We start from the raw sequence: 13,098 nt of genomic DNA on the forward strand, positions 1-13,098 counted from the left end.
GCTGGAGAGGCCGGCAGCATAGCGCTGAGCGGGCCACTGCACATGTGCTGAACTGTCAGCACCGAGTTTGGCGCATGCGCAGTAGCCGCACACTGCGGGCCTCTTGATCGCTGGTCAACCCGTCGGCACCCGCATCACTGGCCTCCCTCCCTCTGTCACTGCTGATTGCGGAGTGGCAGCAGAAACCCCCCCCCCCCTCCACCCGCACCGACTGTGCCCCCATTAGGCACCACCCCCACTCTGGCTCCACCCCCTCCTTGGGGGTCAGGCTGGCACTGCTAAGCTGGAAATGCCCAGGGGGCAACCACCTTGCCCCCAACTCCCTGGGGGACCATGGTGGGCCCCTCCACCGTACTCCAGCGGGGTCGGGGTGCTAGTTCCCCGCAAACTGGGAATTATTGTAAACCCGCTAGAGTGAGCCTGTCCTGGTTGGGTGGGTCGGGGGGGGGGGGGGGGGGGGTGGCGGAGGAGGGTGCTAATGACATGGAAATCCTAATTTAAATAAATTATACAACTCTACGCCAATTTCTGGTGCAGAGCTGATTACTCCAGAAATCTGGCGGTTGTAGACATGCAGAGGCAGTGGTGCCCAGTGGGAAGCCCACTAAACGGCTTCCGCCTGCCCCCAGATTCTTCCTGATGCTAATACATGGCAGAAGAATATCAATCATCGGAAGAGAAAGTCACTGCTGGGCAAAACATGGAAACATTGAAACGAGAAGCAGGAGGAGGCCATTCGGCCCTTCGAGCCTGCTCCACCATTCATCTTGATCATGGCTGATCATCAAATTCAATAACCTGATCCCCACTTCCCCCAATATCGCTTGATCCCTTCAGCCCCTAGAACTATATCTAATTACTTCTTGAAATCAGACAACGTTTTGGCCTCAACTACTTTCTGTGGAAGTGAATTCCACACATTCACCACCCTCTGGGTGAAAAGATTTATCCTCACCTCTGTCCTATCCTCCAACACCTCAGTCCTAAAAGGTTTACCCCTTATCATCAAACTATGACCCCCAGTTCTGAACTCCCCCACCAATGGGAACATTCTTTCTGAATCTACCCTGTCTAACCCTGTTAGAATTTTATAAGTTTCTATGAGATCCCCTGTCACTCTTCTAAACTCCAGTCAATATAGTCCTAACTGACTTTAGTCTCTCCTCATGTGGTAGACTCGCCATCCCAGGAATCAGCCTGGTAAACATTCACTGTACTCCCTCTAAAGCAAGGACATCCTTCCTTAGAGAAGGACACCAAAACTACGCACAATGCTCCAAGTGTGGCCTCACCGATGCCCTATTTGTCTTTGGATTCTTATTGATTGCTGGATGGAACTGACTTACAACGTAGCCTGATCAGAATATTTTCTTTCCCTCAGTCGTGAAGTTGTACTAAATGTTGTCTCTCTTGTGTGTCCAGCCCACAGCAATCCAAACATCCTGTTACTAAAATAGACTTGAACCTCCATTAAGAGGTCGCCCATCTATAAAGACCACCTGAAGTGGATGCCAATCGTGATCATTACGGAAAGTTTTAGCTGTAATTGTTCTGCCGTTCCAGCTATCACAACTCATCGCGGTAACATGGGAATTTTAAGGGTCGGAGAATGAGACACCACGGCAATATATTCCAGAACAGCAGAGCCAATGAAGGCCAATTCCATCCCAGACAACAAGCATGTGGTTTTACAGACAACATAAATGAAACAAGCCGACTTCTCTCTCTCTCCCCATCCTGCCCCCGACCCTCCACCGGGAATGAAGCGAATTGGCATTCTTTGTCTCTGTCTCTCACTGAGGCAATGGACAAAACACCTGTAAAGGAAACAGAAAATCTCTCCGGTTTGAATTAAAAGCAAATGAAAAATGGGCAATTGGAACTTTTCTCTGTCCATTAATTAAGAAAAAACTTGTGAATCTCTGGGAGAACTGGGAGACGTTGACAGGTCGAATTCCATAAAGTCTCAGTGAGCGATGAAAACGCACGTTGTGCTTCAGATCGTAATATTTTAATGTTTATTCCAGACCTAAGTACGGAGCAAGGATCGAACTCACGACCTGCCACATGTGAACTCATAATAGTGGCACTCAAGAGTCAGAGACAGAACTTTTTAATTAGGTTGTGCACTTAATGTAACATTGTTTAAAAGAACACTGTCATCAGACTTTAAAAATGAAACATTTGTGCCTTTCACGGTGAAAATTACTTATTACCAATAAACGCTTCCTGGATTAAAAGTAAAAAGTAAAGTTTATTTATTAGTCACAAGTGAGGCTTACATTAACATGGCGCCTGTTCGGTTCAATGCACCTAACCAGCACATTTTTCAGAATGTGGGAGGAAACCGGAGCATCCGGAGGAAACCTACGCAGACACGGGGAGAATGTGCAAACTCCACACAGACAGTTACCCAACCCAGGAATCGAACCCGGGTCCCTGGCGCTGCGAAGCAGCAGTGCTAACCACTGTGCCACCATGCACCACGTGAACTAGATGAACTACTTCATTCAAAGAGTATATTTCTAATAATAGATACTATAGGTTGGTCGTCTTTAATTCATGGGCAGGAATTTAATGTCCTTCCCCGTGTTTAGATTTTTGGGGAAGTGGCACTTAATGCGGTGGCTGAAGGCCCTACCACCTTCCTGTCTCAGCCAGGGCATGGGCATCCCTGGCTGGCCAGCATTTGTTGCCCATCCCTGGTTGCCCAATGGTAGTTGAGAGTCAACCACATTGCTGATGCTCTGGGGTCACGTGTAGGCCAGAGCGGGTAAGGACGGCAGATTTCCTTCCCTAAAGGACATTAATGAACCAGATGGATTTTTCCGCCAATCAACAATGGTTTCATGGTCATCAGTAGATTCTTAATTCTAGATAGTTCTTATTGAATTCAAATTCCACCATCTGCTGTGGTGGGATTCGAACCCAGGTCCCCAGAACATTAACTGAGTTTCTGGATTAATAGTCTAGCGATAATACCACTAGGCCATCGCCTCCCCCTAAGTTTGGAGGGGGAAATTCCTGCCCTGTTGCCAATTGAGGCCCTTAAATGAACAATTGATGGCCACTTAAGGATCTAATTTTGCCATCGCTGGTCTTCACCCAGTGGCAGGCGGGTAGTCTGCAGAGAGCCCGAAAAGCAAGCTATCTGTGTGCCTGTTCAAAGGACTCAGCCTCGGGAAGGGGGAGGTCCACTGAGAGCCACCCCTAAATACGGGCATGATTACATGGTGGTTAGCACTGCTCAATGGGCTGAATGGCCTGTTTCTGCAGTGTAGGGATTCTACGGATTCTACCCCGGCTGCTGAGCCCCCTCCCCCTTAACCCCACCTTGCAACCCTCATCTTGCCTCACAGCGCCAGGGACCCGGGTTCAATTCTAGCCTTGTGTCACTGTCTGTGTGGAGTTTGCACATTCTCCCTGTGTCTGTGTGCACTACCTCTGGGTGCTGTGGTTTCCTCCTCCAGTCCGAAAATGTGCAGGTTAGGCAAATTGGCCATGCTAAATTGTCCTTAGTTTCCAAGGGTTTGTGGGTTAGGGAGATTAGCCATGGTAAATGCCTTATGGGTTATGGGGATAGGGCAGGGAGAGGGGGTTGGGCCTGGGCGAGATGCCCTTTCGGAGAGTCAGTGCTGCCTCAATGGCTGAATGGCCTCTTTCTGCACTGTAGAGATTCCATGGACTTTAGTCTGGTTGTCAGCCCCCTCCCCCACAACCCCACCCTGAAACCCCCAACTGGCCATCATTCACCTGTATCTGGGTCCCTCAGTGATCCTGGGGCGCGGGTGGGTGTGGAATTGGGAGTGGCCTTCCTACCTCCCCCAGTAGGTGAGGAGCAAAGGATTGGCCCACTTTCACGCAGGCATAAGCGGAAAGAAGGGCCTGTGTGAGAATGGGGTTGAAGCAGGCAACTCCGTGTGGACACTGAGCAGACCAAAAGTGGGCAGGAAAATTCATGGCATCCCGAAATTAGCAGATTAAGCAACCTCCAAATTATTTTAGGCAGTTGAGCTACATGCCATGTACATACCGAACTGAAAATTGCATCGAGAAGGACGTTGGGCTCGTCACTGGGTTAGTCGAGGCTTCCCCACCCTTCCTGATTTTCACTTGCTGCCTGTTACTCAGAAGGGAAAAGTAAGCGGGCAATTGAAAATTATCGCCTTACTTTCTTCGTTCTTTCATGGGCTGTGGGAGTAGCTGGCTGGGTGCATTTGTTGCCCCTCCCTCATTGCCCCTCGAACTGAGTGGCTTGCTAGGTCATTTCAGTTGGTAGTTCAGAGTCAACCACATTGTTGTGGCTCTGGAGACACATGTAGGCCAGACCGGGTAAGGACAGCAGATTTCCTTCCCTATTGGACATTAGTGAATCAAATGGGTTTTCCGATAATAGACAATGGTTTCATGGTCATCAGTAGATTCTTAATTCCAGATATTTTTTATTGAATTCAAATTTCACCAGCTGTCCTGGTGGGATTCGAACCCGGGTCCCATACATTACCCTGCGTCTCTGGATTACTCGTCCAGCGACACTACTATTACACCACCGCCTGGTGGATTTTATTTTAACCCTGTCAGAAATCACCAGAGTGAACTTTGCAGCAGATGTGAGCTTGGCTCAAACAACTTAGGGAGCTGTTTTAAATTTAATATTCAATGCAGAATGCACTCATTTTTAACATGGTGTGAAAAATGGCCCATCACCACAAGCAAACGTCACTCTTCAGGGACTTGACATTATATCCCAACTGCTGCCAAGATGGATGGGAGAGGGTCAGAAGGTGGAAGGTGGCCTGGGGGATGTTGGCGGGGGGGTGGTGGTGGACCCAGATGCAGGGTTGGGGAATAACTTGGGCAGAAAGACCCTGGAGAAAGCTGTTACATTATTTCAAATATTTAATATAGAAATCATAGAAACCCTACAGTGCAGAAGGAGGCCATTCGGCCCATCGAGTCTGCACCGACCACAATCCCACCCAGGCTCTATCCCCACATATTTACCCACTAATCTCTCTAACCTACGCATCCCAGGACTCTAAGGGGCAATTTTTAACCTGGCCAATCAACCTAACCCGCACATCTTTGGACTGTGGGAGGAAACCGGAGCACCCGGAGGAAACCCACGCAGACACGAGGAGAATGTGCAAACTCCACACAGACAGTGACCCGGGAATCGAACCCGGGACCCTGGAGCTGTGAAGCAGCAGTGCTAACCACTGTGCTACCGTGCCGCCCATGTTAAATATGGTTGAAGAAATGCCATTTATTTTTATTTATGGTTATTTCAAAACTTTAAAAACAACCAGTTTCATATAAGCCCTTGTCTGGAAGGATTATACTATTCATCAAGTTTGGAAGGTTTAAAGTTTATTGATTATTAGTGTCACAAGTAAGGCTTACATTAACACTGCAATGAGGTTACTGTGAAAATCCTCTAGTTGCCATACTCCAGCGCCTGTTCGGGTACACTGAGGGAGGATTTAGCACAGCCAATGCACCTAACCAGCACATCTTTTGGACTGTGGGAGGAAACCAGAGCACCCGGAGGAAACCCACGCAGACATGGGGCGAACTTGCAAACTCTACACAGACAGTGACCCAAGCCAGGATTCAAATCCAGTTCCCTCGCTCTGTGAGGCAGCAGTGCCGCCCAGAGGGAGGTGCTAACTGAAAGTTCTGATTAAAACATGCATATTTAAGTTGAACCCTTTGTTAACACGGAGCACAGCTGTCGATACATTTCATGAAGAAGGAAAGAGCAGTCATATTAGCTTAACTATTTCACAAGCATTATATGTTTCATATGTCTTCAGCTCTGAAGAAGGGTCATATGGACTCGAAATGCTAATTCTGTTTTTCTCTCCACAGACGCTTCCAGGACTGCTGAGATTTTCCAGCATTTTCTGTTTTCATTTCAGATTTCCAGCATCCACAGTATTTTGCTTTAGAAGTTCTGAGCATTTGCTTTAACTAGAAAACCACGGGTCTTTCAGTCGCGCCCACTGCAGGAATCGTCATGGGTGGAATGGAGAAAGTTGACGGATCAGCGAAAGGTTTGTCGACTTGGGGTAGGGATTTCTGATCCGATGTGACTGGAAAATCCCGGCCCCCAATCTTCGGCAGATAGATAGTAATTGCAAAACTGTGGTCCTCAGAGCAGGCAGCGAATGCCTGGCTTGTGTAATTGTTGGTACAGGAAGTCTTGTGCTGCAGTGGGAAATTTCCTTGCCTCTGAGACAGAAGTTCCACCTCCCTGACTCCAGGACTTAGAACCAGAGAACCATGGAAAAGTGACAGAATGGAAGGAGAACATTTGGCCCATCTTGTCCATGCTAGCCTGAAGACACTCAGATGCCCTTTCTAATGCCACCTTCCTGCACCCGGCGCATAGCCCTGTAGCTTATAGCACTTAAGGTACAGATCCAGGTACTTTTTAAAAGAGTTTAGTTCTCTGCCTCCACCACCAAATTGGGCAGCGAATTACAGACACCCACGGCTGCGTAAAAAGGTTCTTCCTCATGTCCCCTCTACACCTACTGCCACTTATCTTGAATCTATGTCCCCTGCTTCTAGAATTCTCCACCAGGGGAAACAATTTTATCCTGTCCACTTTATCTCTTCCCCTCATAATTATGTACACCTCAATCAGTGCACCCCTCAGACTTCTTTGTTCCAAGGAAAATAATCCCAACCTATCCAATCTCTTCTCATAGCTACACTTTTCCAGCCCTGGCAACATTCTTGGAAACCTCCTCTGCACTCTCTCCAGAGCGATGATGTCCTTCCTGTAATGATGGTTATGCTCATAGCACACCCAAACAGGGTTGTCTGCCAATCTGCAAATCCTTCAGACAGTAGGTGGCCAGAGTGGGAGAGACTAATGGTCAGTCTCCACCAAGCTATGGCTTCAGGCCAGTGATCTGTTCCAGCAGAAACATAGAAACATAGAAAATAGGTGCAGGAGTGGGTCATTTGGTCCTTCGAGCCTACACCACCATTTAATATGATCATGGTTGATCATGCACTCAGTATTCCACTCCTGTTTTCTCTCCATATCCCTTGATCCCTTTAACCACAAGGGCCACGTCCAGCTCCCTCTTGAACATATCTAACCAACTGGCCCCAACAGCTTTCTGTGGTCGAGGATTCCACAGATTCACAACTCTCTGAGTGAAGAAGTTCTTCCTCATCTCAGTCCTGAATGTCTTACCCCTTATTCTGAGACTGTGACCCCTAGTTCTGGACTTCCCCAACATCGGGAACATTCTTCCCACATCTAGCCTGTCCAGTCCCATCAGGATTTTATAGGTTTCTATGAGATCCCCTGTCATTCTTCTAAATCCCAGTGAGTACAAGCCCAGTCAATCCAGTCTCTCTTCATATGTCAGTCCTGCCATTCCAGGAATCAGTCTGGTGAACCTTCGCTTGTCAAACGAGGGTCTGCAACAGCATCAAAAGGCAAATGTATTATCATTTGGGGTCTATGAAGCTGTGAGGGAAAACAGATGTAAGCTTGTGCTTTGTCTGGCTTATGCATCTCTAGACGAGGGGAGTAGAATTGTTGGTATGTATTCATCTAAGTGGAGTGAGTAAGGGAAATGTAATTGATTCTTCATGAACCAAAAATAAATCTTAAGAAAAGCAAACAAAGCTTTCTCTAACTTGAGTGCAGATTTTCCCTGCCCCCTCCTACCCCCCAGCCCTCCCACACAACAGCTATACAAAGCCCAAGCAAGTTCTTCAAGCTGAGAGTCAGCTTTGAGCTTGGATATGAAGAGCGGTGCTGTCAATAGTCCGGAAAATTGACGTTTTCTCTATATATAATGGGTATAAGTAGAAAGATGGATGAATTCTATGGATTTGATACTCGCCTTTAATGTTCAAATCTCTCAAAAGGTAACTGAGAATCCTGGTTATATATATTATCCAGAACTTTTTGATTGAAAAAGACAATCTGAATAAAATAATTGATAAAATTATGATAGCATAGCTTTCTCACAGAAGTTGTGGGTATGTACAACCATAACAATTAATGATATTGTTTCGGGGATCGTTCCTCTTCCAAAAGAACAATTTCATTGCCCTTAGCCAAAAATATTCCTTTATCAGACTTCTGTGAGAGCGGATTATGTCCCTTGTCCATTGCTAGCACCATTCCCAGTCGAATAGCATGTCAGAAAATCTTCTCACTGATGGATACAGAGCTCCAGAGAGAGGGCACCATGAATATCACATGAGAGTTAAAAGTCCTGAGCTTCTTTTTTTATACACTGAGTTTGACCCTTGCACCTCTGAAAATAAAATTGGACTTCTGCATGAGCAATCGAATAAATGACTATGGCAGGATGAACAATGTATGACAGTGCCTTGGCAAATTAGCAAACGCATGAATTATGACCCTGGATGCGTCATTAGCTCCTGACACATTAAATGACCACAGATCTTTCCGACTGACAAAACTGGGCTTCGTTCTCAGGAGAAGAAAGTCTTTCAACAACCATTCATGGTTGATCTGTCATCACTGTATTGTTCTGGGATAACTAAAAGAGTGATTTACCATTGTAAGCAAAGGGAGTGTTCCCTAGCTTAAGAAAAGACGTTTAAATATGGATGATGGCTCAGGGAGGAGGACAGCAGAGCTTCATTAGTGCCTTGTCTTAGCCAAGGTCTTTATTGAACAGATATCTGTCTCCAGAGGCAGCCTCATTGCATAGTCACCTGACTACAGAGAGCCAGTTGTGACAATCTGACTGGTTATATTTCAAAACCCCAACAGAAAGATATGGTGCACTATCTGAGGTCTGTAGTCTCTCCAAAGAGAGTGCAGCTATGCCAGTAAATGAATGATGAGCAATGTTCTCAAGGGAAAGGATTCACATGCCTCAATTTAATTGCTTGCAAGTTTCAGTGGATCAGATTCAGAGATGATTCAGACTCACCAGGGAGGTCGAACCATGTCAAATTGAAATGTTTGGTTTAGGTAAGTGTCTTCACTGACTCCCAGTTGTACTGCTTGCATCTGTAATAGCCAATTTCCTGCTTATTGGGAATCTTTTAAGGCACTAAGGGTGACTCTGTCAGTAGAATGTCATGACCAGACAGCAATACTTTCTGTTCCTTTTAGCTTCCCAGCTAGACATCATTCCCCTGGATAACAAATAGACTAAACACCAGCCAGAAAAACAAAACCGAACATTTCTTGGTGGATGTGAAAAGCCAACAGGTGACTTGTGCTTCGTTGTTCATTAAATTGCTGGTTGGTTATTTGATGGCAGGTTGTAAGAGATTGATTCTATCATGGTTGACATAACTGCTAGGAAATAGAGTAAACAATTTATATTTGTTTTGTAAGTATTGGAAATAAGACATAGTTTTAAGTTTAAACTTAAGCCAAAAGCTTTTCTGTTTTGGTGTGTTAAGAAAGGGTTAATAATTTGGGGCTTAGTTTCATGTTTAAAAGTAGCCTGAAAGTTTGTGTGTCTATTTAGATGCCTGCGTTATAATGAAGTTTTACCACGTTAAAGCAAATACGGCATTTTAAAAAAATAGGCTGTTGCTTAGCAACCAGGAGCCATACTGGAGACTGTAAGAGTGCTTGAGTCCAGGTTTGAGCCACGGAACCAAGGAAGAAACAGAATTCCACAGGCATTACCAGAGCAGAGAGGACAATACAGAGGGACAGCAAGCAAATCCAAGAAACCAAAGCAGGAAGTCCCATAATCCAGGCAATGGGACAGAAGGGAGTTCCAGGAAGACGGTGAAGTGAAAGGAACAAGGAACAGGAATATAGAAAAAGGTTCAGTAAAGCAACAAAGAGAGAGAGGTTCTGAGTTATAGACCATTTGCAGGGTACAGGAAGGGGATGTTGGCTTGCGAGAAGCCAGGTATTGGTGCTTTTCAAATTGGCAGGCAGTAACTAGTGGGATGCCAGAGGGATCGGTGCTGGGACCCCAGCTATTCACAATATATATTAATGATTTGGATGAGGGAACAAAATGTAACATCTCAAAGTTTGCAGATGATACCAAGTTGGGTGGGAGGGTGAACTGTGACGAGGATGCAGAGATCCTTCAGCACGATCTGGACAGGTTGGGTGAGTGGGTTAATCAATGGCAGATGCAGTATAATTTGGATAAGTGTGAGGTTATTCATTTTGGAAGCAAGAAGGCAGATTATTACCTGAATGGCTGTAAATTGGGAGAGGGGAGTGTGCAGCAGGACCTGGGTGTCCTTGTGCACCAGTCATTGAAGATAAGCATGCAGGTGCAGCAGGCGGTAAAGAAGGCAAATATGCCTAGCAATATGTTGGCCTTCATAGTGAGAGGTTTCGAGTACAGGAGCAGGGATGTGTTGTTGCAATTATACAGGGCCTTGATGAGGCCTCACCTAGAGTATTGTGTGCAGTTTTGGTTTCCTTTTCTGAGGAAGGATGTTCTTGCAACTCGAGGGAGCGCAGCGAAGGTTAACCAGGCTGATTCCGGGGATGGCAGGACTGATGTATGAGGAGAGATTGACTAGGTTAGGATTGTTTTCGCTGGAGTTCAGACAAATGAGGGGGATCTCATAGAGACTTATAAAATTCTAACAGGACTAGACAGGATAGATGTAGGGAGGATGGTGGGGTGTCCAGAACCAGGGGTCACAGTCTGAGGATTCAGGGTAAACCATTTAGGATGGAGGTGAGGAAACATTTCTTCACACACAGAGTGGTGAGTCTGTGGAATTCATTACCACAGGAAGTAGTTGATGCCAAAACATTGAATGCATTCAAGAGGCAGCTGGATATAGTACTTGGGGTGAATGGGATCAACGTTTATGGGGAAAAAGCAGAATTAAGCTATTGAGTTGGATGAAAAGCCATGATTGTAATGAATGGTGGAGCAGGCTCGAAGGGCCAAATGGCCTCTTCCTGCTCTTATCTTCTATGTTTCTATATCTGATGTGATCAAAAGATTGGTGACCCCTTAATACAGCCTGTGAAGCAGTGGGGTTCTATTGGCATGACTGGGTACCTGAGAGATTGCATGAAAGTTTGAATGCATGTCCAGGGCAATCCAGGGCAAAGCAATACCAAAAGCAGAAGTTGAAACCCTGGAGGTGGATTCTTGGTGAAGGCATCCAAAAGAAAATGTTGTTTGGGAGGAGATTCCAAGGCGTGTTCTTGAAGAATGGAGTATGGAAGTTAGAGCTCCAGTCTGACAAGTATCCAGGGAGGATTAATGTGAATTCCACAGAAGTTGCATTGGGTGGCATCTGTCGCTTGATTTCAGAGTGTGGGCTGCCTCACTACATTTTGCTTATTGATTCATGTGGACTGGGAACACATTGAGAACATTAGAGTTCAAGACAGATTTTGTAACTTGTGCTATCTTTACAACTCTCTATATAGAACATAGAACATAGAACAGTACAGCACAGAACAGGCCCTTCGGCCCACAATGTTGTGCCGAGCTTTATCTGAAACCAAGATCAAGCTATCCCACTCCCTATCATCCTGGTGTGCTCCATGTGCCTATCCAATAACCCCTTAAATGTTCCTAAAGTGTCTGACTCCACTATCACTGCAGGCAGTCCATTCCACACCCCAACCACTCTCTGCGTAAAGAACCTACCTCTGATATCCTTCCTATATCTCCCACCATGAACCCTATAGTTATGCCCCCTTGTAATAGCTCCATCCACCCGAGGAAATAGTCTTTGAACGTTCACTCTATCTATCCCCTTCATCATTTTATAAACCTCTATTAAGTCTCCCCTCAGCCTCCTCCACTCCAGAGAGAACAGCCCGAGCTCCCTCAACCTTTCCTCATAAGACCTACCCTCCAAACCAGGCAGCATCCTGGTAAATCTCCTTTGCACTCTTTCCAGCGCTTCCACATCCTTCTTATAGTGAGGTGACCAGAACTGCACACAATATTCCAAATGTAGTCGCACCAAGGTCCTGTACAGTTGCAGCATAACCCCACGGCTCTTAAACTCCAACCCCTGTTAATAAAAGCTAACACACTATAGGCCTTCATCACAGCTCTATCCACTTGAGTGGCAACCTTTAGAGATCTGTGGATATGGATCCCAAGATCTCTTTGTTCCTCCACAGTCTTCAGAACCCTACCTTTGACCCTGTAATCCACATTTAAATTAGTCCTACCAAAATGAATCACCTCACATTTATCAGGGTTAAACTCCATTTACCATTTTTCAGCCCAGCTTTGCATCCTATCTATGTCTCTTTGCAGCCTACAACAGCCCTCCACCTCATCCACTACTCCACCAATCTTGGTGTCATCAGCAAATTTACTGATCCACCCTTCAGCCCCCTCCTCTAAGTCATTAATAAAAATCACAAAGAGCAGAGGACAAAGCACTGATCCCTGCGGCACTCCGCTAGCAACCTGCCTCCAATCCGAAAATTTTCCATCGACCACCACCCTCTGTCTTCGATCAGACAGCCAGTTACCTATCCAATAGGCCAACTTTCCCTCTATCCCACACCTCCTCAGTTTCATCATAAGCCGACCATGGGGGACCTTATCAAACGCCTTACTAAAATCCATGTATATGACACCAACTGCCCTACCTTCATCAACACACTTAGTTACCTCCTCAAAAAATACCTTTTGCTGGAAGGGCAGAAGAAATTCTAATGCACTTCTTTTATCTTATTCATTCGTGGGACATGGGTGTCGCTGGCTGGCCGGCATTTATTGTCCATCCCTAGTTGCCCGAGGGCAGTTGAGAGTCAGCCGCATTGCTGTGGCACTGGAGTCACATGTAGGCCAGACCGGGTAAGGACGGCAGATTTCCTTCCCAAAAGGACATTAGTGAACCAGATGGGTTCTTCCCACAATGGGTTCATGGTCATCAGTAGATTCTTAATTCCAGATTTTTAAAATTGAATTCAAATCCTACCATCTGCCGTGGTGGAATTCGAACCCAGGTCACCAGAAAATTGTTTCTGGATTAACAGTCTAGCGATAAGACCACTCGGCCATCGCCCCCTTCTGGCACAGTTGCAGTGGCGATGTAGGAGCAGCCCCATGGAAATCCTCGGCCACACAGTTTCTGCCCCAGCTGCCAATCCTAGGAGTGAACTTA

This window comes from Mustelus asterias, chromosome 9 (assembly GCF_964213995.1).
Source record: "Mustelus asterias chromosome 9, sMusAst1.hap1.1, whole genome shotgun sequence".
NCBI classification, from domain to species: Eukaryota; Metazoa; Chordata; class Chondrichthyes; order Carcharhiniformes; family Triakidae; genus Mustelus; species Mustelus asterias.